Here is a 13461-nt window from a genome sequence, read left to right as displayed (position 1 = left end):
AAGCGAGTTGAAGAAAGGAGCTCAGGGGCACTGTAATTCACAAACCTGCAGAGTTATAAATGACAGTTATCGTCCAAAAATATACTGAAGTAAGGCTGCCAAGAGGACTTGAAAGCGGGGCAGAATTGCAGGAAACCGATTTCAGGAGGTAGACTGGAATTGCATTTAAAGCATAGGAAAAGAGGCAGAACGTCCACAATGATGCACTTGGCCAAAAAGGGCGTATGCGTTTTTTCCTGAATATATTCAGGAAAAAACGCATACGCCCTTTTTGGCCAACCAAGCAAGCTTGCAAAGGAAATCTGCACTACAGTGAAGTCTCACTTCCCCCCGGTCAAAAGGGCCATCTGATAAAAGTGTAAAATCCAGAAAGGCAGGACAGGCCATGGAGAACTGGGAGCCTTGTTATGCTGATGGGCGGGATGTAAATTGCCAACAGCCACTCGGGAGAAGTGTATGCTGTTTCCTGAAACATCTAAAAAACAAAGCAACAGAGCCTAGGGCACTTCCACTTATGGTCCTATGGCTTAGGGATATTAAAATCAAAAAGACACAGCCACCCCAAAGGTTGGGACGGCTCTGTTTACAAGAACCTGGTTTACGGTACAAGTTCAATATCGAAGAAAGTGAAAAATGGATAAAGAAGTTCTGGTACTTACGTACAATGCAGTATCACTCAGCAATGAAATCTATGTCATCAGGCCCGTAGCAGCATAATGAGTGGATTCAGGTATGATGATTCTAACTGAAATAAGTCACACAGGAAAAGAAACATCATAAGATATCACTAATACACGGAATGTAACCTTGGCTACACAGGAACTGAATTACAAAACAGAACAGGGTCTCAAATTTAGAAAACCAACTTATGCTTGCTTAAGGGGAAAGGTGAGTTGGGGTGCTGCATAAAACCAGAGATTGAAATGAGCACAGATAAAGTTCCTTAAGCCAAATATGGAATAGACAAGAGCTACTCCTTGCTCAACGAAATGGATTCAACACCCCATATTAAACACCTAAGAATGTACCTGACTAGGAAGTATCTTAAAACCTATGGATTGCTATGTCTCCGAAAGAGAATCAAGCGTGTGTACAGGGGCATAATCGCAGCAGTGATAGGATTGGAGAGGTTCGGTGAGCAAATGAAGACCCTTTGAAGTCATATTGCATGGTACCCATTCCACGGGTCTCAACTCTCCAGGTTGAAGGTATTCTTCCTTCAGCTAAAACATGCATGTGGAACCCAGAGTATGATCAACCGTGTGATCGGGAGACGTGTTCCAATATGTGTCAGTTTTCGTCCCCTGGTACTCGGGTGCAACATTCCAGACGCTTTACTAACACTCTCCCGACTTGGAGAGTCAGTGCCTTTAACCTCCTGTTTGGCCCAGTTTGCAATTTCTGCGGAAGATGAACAGGAATAGGGAGAACCAATGACAGACTAGCTGGAGGTGTCTGGACGGGCAAATTTAACTCTCATTTCCCACCAGGAAGAGGAATTAACCAAAGGCTCAGCGTGCCGTGCCGGAGCCAGATTAGGGCCTGAAGCCATCCTGCGGTGTTGCGGCCAGCTCACAAGAAAGCGAGTTGAAGAAAGGAGGTCTGGGGCACTGTAATTCACAAACCTGCAGAGTTATAAATGACAGCTATCGTCCAAAAATATACTGAAGTAAGGCTGCCAAGAGGACTTGAAAGCGGGGCAGAATTGCAGAAAACCGATTTCAGGAGGTAGACTGGAATTGCATTTAAAGCATAGGAAAAGAGGCAGAACGTCCACAATGATGCACTTGGCCAAAAAGGGCGTATGCGTTTTTTCCTGAATATATTCAGGAAAAAACGCATACGCCCTTTTTGGCCAACCAAGCAAGCTTGCAAAGGAAATCTGCACTACAGTGAAGTCTCACTTTCCCCCGGTCAAAAGGGCCATCTGAAAAAAGTGTAAAATCCAGAAAGGCAGGACAGGCCATGGAGAACTGGGAGCCTTGTTATGCTGATGGGCGGGATGTAAATTGCCAACAGCCACTCGGGAGAAGTGTATGGTGTTTCCTGAAACATCTAAAAAACAAAGCAACAGAGCCTAGGGCACTTCCACTTATGGTCCTATGGCTTAGGGAAATTAAAATCAAAAAGACACAGCCACCCCAAATGTTGGGACGGCTCTGTTTACAAGAACCTGGTTTACGGTACAAGTTCAATATCGAAGAAAGTGAAAAATGGATAAAGAAGTTCTGGTACTTACGTACAATGCAGTATCACTCAGCAATGAAATCTATGTCATCAGGCCCATAGCAGCATAATGAGTGGATTCAGGTATGATGATTCTAACTGAAATAAGTCACACAGAAAAAGAAACATCATAAGATATCACTAATACACGGAATGTAAACTTGGCTACACAGGAACTGAATTCCAAAACAGAAGAGGGTCTCAAATTTAGAAACCCAACTTATGCTTGCTTAAGGGGAAAGGTGAGTTGGGGTGCTGCATAAAACCAGAGATTGAAATGAGCACAGATAAAGTTCCTTAAGCCAAATATGGAATAGACAAGAGCTACTCCTTGCTCAACGAAATGGATTCAACACCCCATATTAAACACCTAAGAATGTACCTGACTAGGAAGTATCTTAAAACCTATGGATTGCTATGTCTCCGAAAGAGAATCAAGCGTGTGTGCAGGGGCATAATCGCAGCAGTGATAGGATTGGAGAGGTTCGGTGAGCAAATGAAGACCCTTTGAAGTCATATTGCATGGTACCCATTCCACGGGTCTCAACTCTCCAGGTTGAAGGTATTCTTCCTTCAGCTAAAACATGCATGTGGAACCCAGAGTATGATCAACCGTGTGATCGGGAGACGTGTTCCAATATGTGTCAGTTTTCGTCCCCTGGTACTCGGGTGCAACATTCCAGACGCTTTACTAACACTCTCCCGACTTGGAGAGTCAGTGCCTTTAACCTCCTGTTTGGCCCAGTTTGCAATTTCTGCGGAAGATGAACAGGAATAGGGAGAACCAATGACAGACTAGCTGGAGGTGTCTGGACGGGCAAATTTAACTCTCATTTCCCACCAGGAAGAGGAATTAACCAAAGGCTCAGCGTGCCGTGCCGGAACCAGATTAGGGCCTGAAGCCATCCTGCGGTGTTGCGGCCAGCTCACGACAAAGCGAGTTGAAGAAAGGAGCTCAGGGGCACTGTAATTCACAAACCTGCAGAGTTATAAATGACAGCTATCGTCCAAAAATATACTGAAGTAAGGCTGCCAAGAGGACTTGAAAGCGGGGCAGAATTGCAGGAAACCGATTTCAGGAGGTAGACTGGAATTGCATTTAAAGCATAGGAAAAGAGGCAGAACGTCCACAATGATGCACTTGGCCAAAAAGGGCGTATGCGTTTTTTCCTGAATATATTCAGGAAAAAACGCATACGCCCTTTTTGGCCAACCAAGCAAGCTTGCAAAGGAAATCTGCACTACAGTGAAGTCTCACTTCCCCCCGGTCAAAAGGGCCATCTGAAAAAAGTGTAAAATCCAGAAAGGCAGGACAGGCCATGGAGAACTGGGAGCCTTGTTATGCTGATGGGCGGGATGTAAATTGCCAACAGCCACTCGGGAGAAGTGTATGGTGTTTCCTGAAACATCTAAAAAACAAAGCAACAGAGCCTAGGGCACTTCCACTTATGGTCCTATGGCTTAGGGAAATTAAAATCAAAAAGACACAGCCACCCCAAAGGTTGGGACGGCTCTGTTTACAAGAACCTGGTTTACGGTACAAGTTCAATATCGAAGAAAGTGAAAAATGGATAAAGAAGTTCTGGTACTTACGTACAATGCAGTATCACTCAGCAATGAAATCTATGTCATCAGGCCCATAGCAGCATAATGAGTGGATTCAGGTATGATGATTCTAACTGAAATAAGTCACACAGAAAAAGAAACATCATAAGATATCACTAATACACGGAATGTAAACTTGGCTACACAGGAACTGAATTCCAAAACAGAAGAGGGTCTCAAATTTAGAAACCCAACTTATGCTTGCTTAAGGGGAAAGGTGAGTTGGGGTGCTGCATAAAACCAGAGATTGAAATGAGCACAGATAAAGTTCCTTAAGCCAAATATGGAATAGACAAGAGCTACTCCTTGCTCAACGAAATGGATTCAACACCCCATATTAAACACCTAAGAATGTACCTGACTAGGAAGTATCTTAAAACCTATGGATTGCTATGTCTCCGAAAGAGAATCAAGCGTGTGTGCAGGGGCATAATCGCAGCAGTGATAGGATTGGAGAGGTTCGGTGAGCAAATGAAGACCCTTTGAAGTCATATTGCATGGTACCCATTCCACGGGTCTCAACTCTCCAGGTTGAAGGTATTCTTCCTTCAGCTAAAACATGCATGTGGAACCCAGAGTATGATCAACCGTGTGATCGGGAGACGTGTTCCAATATGTGTCAGTTTTCGTCCCCTGGTACTCGGGTGCAACATTCCAGACGCTTTACTAACACTCTCCCGACTTGGAGAGTCAGTGCCTTTAACCTCCTGTTTGGCCCAGTTTGCAATTTCTGCGGAAGATGAACAGGAATAGGGAGAACCAATGACAGTCTAGCTGGAGGTGTCTGGACGGGCAAATTTAACTCTCATTTCCCACCAGGAAGAGGAATTAACCAAAGGCTCAGCGTGCCGTGCCGGAACCAGATTAGGGCCTGAAGCCATCCTGCGGTGTTGCGGCCAGCTCACGACAAAGCGAGTTGAAGAAAGGAGCTCAGGGGCACTGTAATTCACAAACCTGCAGAGTTATAAATGACAGCTATCGTCCAAAAATATACTGAAGTAAGGCTGCCAAGAGGACTTGAAAGCGGGGCAGAATTGCAGGAAACCGATTTCAGGAGGTAGACTGGAATTGCATTTAAAGCATAGGAAAAGAGGCAGAACGTCCACAATGATGCCCTTGGCCAAAAAGGGCGTATGCCTTTTTTCCTGAATATATTCAGGAAAAAACGCATACGCCCTTTTTGGCCAACCAAGCAAGCTTGCAAAGGAAATCTGCACTACAATGAAGTCTCACTTCCCCCCGGTCAAAAGGGCCATCTGAAAAAAGTGTAAAATCCAGAAAGGCAGGACAGGCCATGGAGAACTGGGAGCCTTGTTATGCTGATGGGCGGGATGTAAATTGCCAACAGCCACTCGGGAGAAGTGTATGGTGTTTCCTGAAACATCTAAAAATCAAAGCAACAGAGCCTAGGGCACTTCCACTTATGGTCCTATAGCTTAGGGAAATTAAAATCAAAAAGACACAGCCACCCCAAATGTTGGGATGGCTCTGTTTACAAGAACCTGGTTTACGGTACAAGTTCAATATCGCAGAAAGTGAAAAATGGATAAAGAAGTTGTGGTACTTACGTACAATGCAGTATCACTCAGCAATGAAATCTATGTCATCAGGCCCGTAGCAGCATAATGAGTGGATTCAGGTATGATGATTCTAACTGAAATAAGTCACACAGAAAAAGAAACATCATAAGATATCACTAATACACGGAATGTAAACTTGGCTCCACAGGAACTGAATTACAAACAGAACAGGTTCTCAAATTTAGAAACCCAACTTATGCTTGCTTAAGGGGAAGGGTGAGTTGGGGTGCTGCATAAAACCAGAGATTGAAATGAGCACAGATAAAGTTCCTTAAGCCAAATATGGAATAGACAAGAGCTACTCCTTGCTCAACGAAATGGACTCAACACCCCATATTAAATGTCTAAGAGTGTACCTGACTAGGAAGTATCTTAAAACCTATGGATTGCTATGTCTCCGAAAAAGAATCAAGCGTGTGTTCAGGGGCATAAACGCAGCAGTGATAGGATTGGAGAAGTTCGGTGAGCAAATGAAGACCCTTTGAAGTCATATTGCATGGTACCCATTCCACGGGTCTCAACTCTCCAGGTTTAAGGCATTCTTCCTTCAGCTAAAACATGCATGTGGAACCCAGAGTATGATCAACCGTGTGATCGGGCGACGTGTTCCAATATGTGTCAGTTTTCGTCCCCTGGTACTCGGGTGCAACATTCCAGACGCTTTACTAACACTCTCCCGACTTGGAGAGTCAGTGCCTTTAACCTCCTGTTTGGCCCAGTTTGCAATTTCTGTGGAAGTTGAACAGGAATAGGGAGAACCAATGACAGACTAGCTGGAGGTGTCTGGACGGGCAAATTTAACTCTCATTTCCCACCAGGAAGAGGAATTAACCAAAGGCTCAGCGTGCCGTGCCGGAACCAGATTAGGGCCTAAAGCCATCCTGCGGTGTTGCGGCCAGCTCACGACAAAGCGAGTTGAAGAAAGGAGCTCAGGGGCACTGTAATTCACAAACCTGCAGAGTTATAAATGACAGCTATCGTCCAAAAATATACTGAAGTAAGGCTGCCAAGAGGACTTGAAAGCGGGGCAGAATTGCAGGAAACCGATTTCAGGAGGTAGACTGGAATTGCATTTAAAGCATAGGAAAAGAGGCAGAACGTCCACAATGATGCACTTGGCCAAAAAGGGCGTATGCCTTTTTTCCTGAATATATTCAGGAAAAAAGGCATACGCCCTTTTTGGCCAACCAAGCAAGCTTGCAAAGGAAATCTGCACTACAGTGAAGTCTCCCTTCCCCCCGGTCAAAAGGGCCATCTGAAAAAAGTGTAAAATCCAGAAAGGCAGGACAGGCCATGGAGAACTGGGAGCCTTGTTATGCTGATGGGCGGGATGTCAATTGCCAACAGCCACTCGGGAGAAGTGTATGCTGTTTCCTGAAACATCTAAAAAACAAAGCAACAGAGCCTAGGGCACTTCCACTTATGGTCCTATAGCTTAGGGAAATTAAAATCAAAAGACACAGCCACCCCAAATGTTGGGACGGCTCTGTTTACAAGAACCTGGTTTACGGTACAAGTTCAATATCGCAGAAAGTGAAAAATGGATAAAGAAGTTGTGGTACTTACGTACAATGCAGTATCACTCAGCAATGAAATCTATGTCATCAGGCCCGTAGCAGCATAATGAGTGGATTCAGGTATGATGATTCTAACTGAAATAAGTCACACAGAAAAAGAAACATCATAAGATATCACTAATACACGGAATGTAAACTTGGCTACACAGGAACTGAATTCCAAAACAGAAGAGGGTCTCAAATTTAGAAACCCAACTTATGCTTGCTTAAGGGGAAAGGTGAGTTGGGGTGCTGCATAAAACCAGAGATTGAAATGAGCACAGATAAAGTTCCTTAAGCCAAATATGGAATAGACAAGAGCTACTCCTTGCTCAACGAAATGGATTCAACACCCCATATTAAACACCTAAGAATGTACCTGACTAGGAAGTATCTTAAAACCTATGGATTGCTATGTCTCCGAAAGAGAATCAAGCGTGTATGCAGGGGCATAATCGCAGCAGTGATAGGATTGGAGAGGTTCGGTGAGCAAATGAAGACCCTTTGAAGTCATATTGCATGGTACCCATTCCACGGGTCTCAACTCTCCAGGTTGAAGGTATTCTTCCTTCAGCTAAAACATGCATGTGGAACCCAGAGAATGATCAACCATGTGATCGGGAGACGTGTTCCAATATGTGTCAGTTTTCGTCCCCTGGTACTCGGGTGCAACATTCCAGACGCTTTACTAACATTCTCCCGACTTGGAGAGTCAGTGCCTTTAACCTCCTGTTTGGCCCAGTTTGCAATTTCTGCGGAAGATGAACAGGAATAGGGAGAACCAATGACAGACTAGCTAGAGGTGTCTGGACGGGCAAATTTAACTCTCATTTCCCACCAGGAAGAGGAATTAACCAAAGGCTCAGCGTGCCGTGCCGGAACCAGATTAGGGCCTGAAGCCATCCTGCGGTTTTGCGGCCAGCTCACAAGAAAGCGAGTTGAAGAAAGGAGCTCAGGGGCACTGTAATTCACAAACCTGCAGAGTTATAAATGACAGCTATCGTCCAAAAATATACTGAAGTAAGGCTGCCAAGAGGACTTGAAAGCGGGGCAGAATTGCAGGAAACCGATTTCAGGAGGTAGACTGGAATTGCATTTAAAGCATAGGAAAAGAGGCAGAACGTCCACAATGATGCACTTGGCCAAAAAGGGCATATGCGTTTTTTCCTGAATATATTCAGGAAAAAACGCATACGCCCTTTTTGGCCAACCAAGCAAGCTTGCAAAGGAAATCTGCACTACAGTGAAGTCTCACTTTCCCCCGGTCAAAAGGGCCATCTGAAAAAAGTGTAAAATCCAGAAAGGCAGGACAGGCCATGGAGAACTGGGAGCCTTGTTATGCTGATGGGCGGGATGTAAATTGCCAACAGCCACTCGGGAGAAGTGTATGGTGTTTCCTGAAACATCTAAAAAACAAAGCAACAGAGCCTAGGGCACTTCCACTTATGGTCCTATGGCTTAGGGAAATTAAAATCAAAAAGACACAGCCACCCCAAATGTTGGGACGGCTCTGTTTACAAGAACCTGGTTTACGGTACAAGTTCAATATCGCAGAAAGTGAAAAATGGATAAAGAAGTTCTGGTACTTACGTACAATGCAGTATCACTCAGCAATGAAATCTATGTCATCAGGCCCATAGCAGCATAATGAGTGGATTCAGGTATGATGATTCTAACTGAAATAAGTCACACAGAAAAAGAAACATCATAAGATATCACTAATACACGGAATGTAAACTTGGCTACACAGGAACTGAATTCCAAAACAGAAGAGGGTCTCAAATTTAGAAACCCAACTTATGCTTGCTTAAGGGGAAAGGTGAGTTGGGGTGCTGCATAAAACCAGAGATTGAAATGAGCACAGATAAAGTTCCTTAAGCCAAATATGGAATAGACAAGAGCTACTCCTTGCTCAACGAAATGGATTCAACACCCCATATTAAACACCTAAGAATGTACCTGACTAGGAAGTATCTTAAAACCTATGGATTGCTATGTCTCCGAAAGAGAATCAAGCGTGTGTGCAGGGGCATAATCGCAGCAGTGATAGGATTGGAGAGGTTCGGTGAGCAAATGAAGACCCTTTGAAGTCATATTGCATGGTACCCATTCCACGGGTCTCAACTCTCCAGGTTGAAGGTATTCTTCCTTCAGCTAAAACATGCATGTGGAACCCAGAGTATGATCAACCATGTGATCGGGAGACGTGTTCCAATATGTGTCAGTTTTCGTCCCCTGGTACTCGGGTGCAACATTCCAGACGCTTTACTAACACTCTCCCGACTTGGAGAGTCAGTGCCTTTAACCTCCTGTTTGGCCCAGTTTGCAATTTCTGCGGAAGATGAACAGGAATAGGGAGAACCAATGACAGACTAGCTGGAGGTGTCTGGACGGGCAAATTTAACTCTCATTTCCCACCAGGAAGAGGAATTAACCAAAGGCTCAGCGTGCCGTGTCGGAACCAGATTAGGGCCTGAAGCCATCCTGCGGTGTTGCGGCCAGCTCACGACAAAGCGAGTTGAAGAAAGGAGCTCAGGGGCACTGTAATTCACAAACCTGCAGAGTTATAAATGACAGCTATCGTCCAAAAATATACTGAAGTAAGGCTGCCAAGAGGACTTGAAAGCGGGGCAGAATTGCAGGAAACCGATTTCAGGAGGTAGACTGGAATTGCATTTAAAGCATAGGAAAAGAGGCAGAACGTCCACAATGATGCACTTGGCCAAAAAGGGCGTATGCCTTTTTTCCTGAATATATTCAGGAAAAAAGGCATACGCCCTTTTTGGCCAACCAAGCAAGCTTGCAAAGGAAATCTGCACTACAGTGAAGTCTCCCTTCCCCCCGGTCAAAAGGGCCATCTGAAAAAAGTGTAAAATCCAGAAAGGCAGGACAGGCCATGGAGAACTGGGAGCCTTGTTATGCTGATGGGCGGGATGTCAATTGCCAACAGCCACTCGGGAGAAGTGTATGCTGTTTCCTGAAACATCTAAAAAACAAAGCAACAGAGCCTAGGGCACTTCCACTTATGGTCCTATAGCTTAGGGAAATTAAAATCAAAAGACACAGCCACCCCAAATGTTGGGACGGCTCTGTTTACAAGAACCTGGTTTACGGTACAAGTTCAATATCGCAGAAAGTGAAAAATGGATAAAGAAGTTGTGGTATTACGTACAATGCAGTATCACTCAGCAATGAAATCTATGTCATCAGGCCCGTAGCAGCATAATGAGTGGATTCAGGTATGATGATTCTAACTGAAATAAGTCACACAGAAAAAGAAACATCATAAGATATCACTAATACACGGAATGTAAACTTGGCTACACAGGAACTGAATTCCAAAACAGAAGAGGGTCTCAAATTTAGAAAACCAACTTATGCTTGCTTAAGGGGAAAGGTGAGTTGGGGTGCTGCATAAAACCAGAGATTGAAATGAGCACAGATAAAGTTCCTTAAGCCAAATATGGAATAGACAAGAGCTACTCCTTGCTCAACGAAATGGACTCAACACCCCATATTAAATGCCTAAGAGTGTACCTGACTAGGAAGTATCTTAAAACCTATGGATTGCTATGTCTCCGAAAAAGAATCAAGCGTGTGTTCAGGGGCATAAACGCAGCAGTGATAGGATTGGAGAAGTTCGGTGAGCAAATGAAGACCCTTTGAAGTCATATTGCATGGTACCCATTCCACGGGTCTCAACTCTCCAGGTTGAAGGTATTCTTCCTTCAGCTAAAACATGCATGTGGAACCCAGAGTATGATCAACCGTGTGATCGGGAGACGTGTTCCAATAGGTGTCAGTTTTTGTCCCCTGGTACTCGGGTGCAACATTCCAGACGCTTTACTAACACTCTCCCGACTTGGAGAGTCAGTGCCTTTAACCTCCTGTTTGGCCCAGTTTGCAATTTCTGCGGAAGATGAACAGGAATAGGGAGAACCAATGACAGACTAGCTGGAGGTGTCTGGACGGGCAAATTTAACTCTCATTTCCCACCAGGAAGAGGAATTAACCAAAGGCTCAGCGTGCCGTGCCGGAACCAGATTAGGGCCTGAAGCAATCCTGCGGTGATGCGGCCAGCTCACGAGAAAGCGAGTAGAAGAAAGGAGCTCAGGGGCACTGTAATTCACAAACCTGCAGAGTTATAAATGACAGCTATCGTCCAAAAATATACTGAAGTAAGGCTGCCAAGAGGACTTGAAAGCGGGGCAGAATTGCAGGAAACCGATTTCAGGAGGTAGACTGGAATTGCATTTAAAGCATAGGAAAAGAGGCAGAACGTCCACAATGATGCACTTGGCCAAAAAGGGCGTATGCGTTTTTTCCTGAATATATTCAGGAAAAAACGCATACGCCCTTTTTGGCCAACCAAGCAAGCTTGCAAAGGAAATCTGCACTACAATGAAGTCTCACTTCCCCCCGGTCAAAAGGGCCATCTGAAAAAAGTGTAAAATCCAGAAAGGCAGGACAGGCCATGGAGAACTGGGAACCTTGTTATGCTGATGGGCGGGATGTCAATTGCCAACAGCCACTCGGGAGAAGTGTATGGTGTTTCCTGAAACATCTAAAAAACAAAGCAACAGAGCCTAGGGCACTTCCACTTATGGTCCTATAGCTTAGGGAAATTAAAATCAAAAAGACACAGCCACCCCAAAGGTTGGGACGGCTCTGTTTACAAGAACCTGGTTTACGGTACAAGTTCAATATCGCAGAAAGTGAAAAATGGATAAAGAAGTTGTGGTACTTACGTACAATGCAATATCACTCAGCAATGAAATCTATGTCATCAGGCCCGTAGCAGCATAATGAGTGGATTCAGGTATGATGATTCTAACTGAAATAAGTCACACAGGAAAAGAAACATCATAAGATATCACTAATACACGGAATGTAAACTTGGCTACATAGGAACTGAATTACAAAACAGAACAGGGTCTCAAATTTAGAAACACAACTTATGCTTGCTTAAGGGGAAAGGTGAGTTGGGGTGCTGCATAAAACCAGAGATTGAAATGAGCACAGATAAAGTTCCTTAAGCCAAATATGGAATAGACAAGAGCTACTCCTTGCTCAACGAAATGGATTCAACACCCCATATTAAACACCTAAGAATGTACCTGACTAGGAAGTATCTTAAAACCTATGGATTGCTATGTCTCCGAAAGAGAATCAAGCGTGTGTGCAGGGGCATAATCGCAGCAGTGATAGGATTGGAGAAGTTCGGTGAGCAAATGAAGACCCTTTGAAGTCATATTGCATGGTACCCATTCCACGGGTCTCAACTCTCCAGGTTGAAGGTATTCTTCCTTCAGCTAAAACATGCATGTGGAACCCAGAGTATGATCAACCGTGTGATCGGGAGACGTGTTCCAATATGTGTCAGTTTTCGTCCCCTGGTACTCGGGTGCAACATTCCAGACGCTTTACTAACACTCTCCCGACTTGGAGAGTCAGTGCCTTTAACCTCCTGTTTGGCCCAGTTTGCAATTTCTGCGGAAGATGAACAGGAATAGGGAGAACCAATGACAGACTAGCTGGAGGTGTCTGGACGGGCAAATTTAACTCTCATTTCCCACCAGGAAGAGGAATTAACCAAAGGCTCAGCGTGCCGTGCCGGAACCAGATTAGGGCCTGAAGCAATCCTGCGGTGATGCGGCCAGCTCACGAGAAAGCGAGTTGAAGAAAGGAGCTCAGGGGCACTGTAATTCACAAACCTGCAGAGTTATAAATGACAGCTATCGTCCAAAAATATACTGAAGTAAGGCTGCCAAGAGGACTTGAAAGCGGGGCAGAATTGCAGGAAACCGATTTCAGGAGGTAGACTGGAATTGCATTTAAAGCATAGGAAAAGAGGCAGAACGTCCACAATGATGCACTTGGCCAAAAAGGGCGTATGCGTTTTTTCCTGAATATATTCAGGAAAAAACGCATACACCCTTTTTGGCCAACCAAGCAAGCTTGCAAAGGAAATCTGCACTACAATGAAGTCTCACTTCCCCCCGGTCAAAAGGGCCATCTGAAAAAAGTGTAAAATCCAGAAAGGCAGGACAGGCCATGGAGAACTGGGAGCCTTGTTATGCTGATGGGCGGGATGTCAATTGCCAACAGCCACTCGGGAGAAGTGTATGGTGTTTCCTGAAACATCTAAAAAACAAAGCAACAGAGCCTAGGGCACTTCCACTTATGGTCCTATAGCTTAGGGAAATTAAAATCAAAAGACACAGCCACCCCAAAAGTTGGGACGGCTCTGTTTACAAGAACCTGGTTTACGGTACAAGTTCAATATCGCAGAAAGTGAAAAATGGATAAAGAAGTTGTGGTACTTACGTACAATGCAATATCACTCAGCAATGAAATCTATGTCATCAGGCCCGTAGCAGCATAATGAGTGGATTCAGGTACAATGATTCTAACTGAAATGAGTCACACAGAAAAAGAAACATCATAAGATATCACTAATACACGGAATGTAACCTTGGCTACACAGGAACTGA

Source organism: Lagenorhynchus albirostris, chromosome 4 (assembly GCF_949774975.1).
Source record: "Lagenorhynchus albirostris chromosome 4, mLagAlb1.1, whole genome shotgun sequence".
Taxonomy (NCBI): Eukaryota; Metazoa; Chordata; class Mammalia; order Artiodactyla; family Delphinidae; genus Lagenorhynchus; species Lagenorhynchus albirostris.
This window is presented reverse-complemented; position numbering follows the sequence as displayed.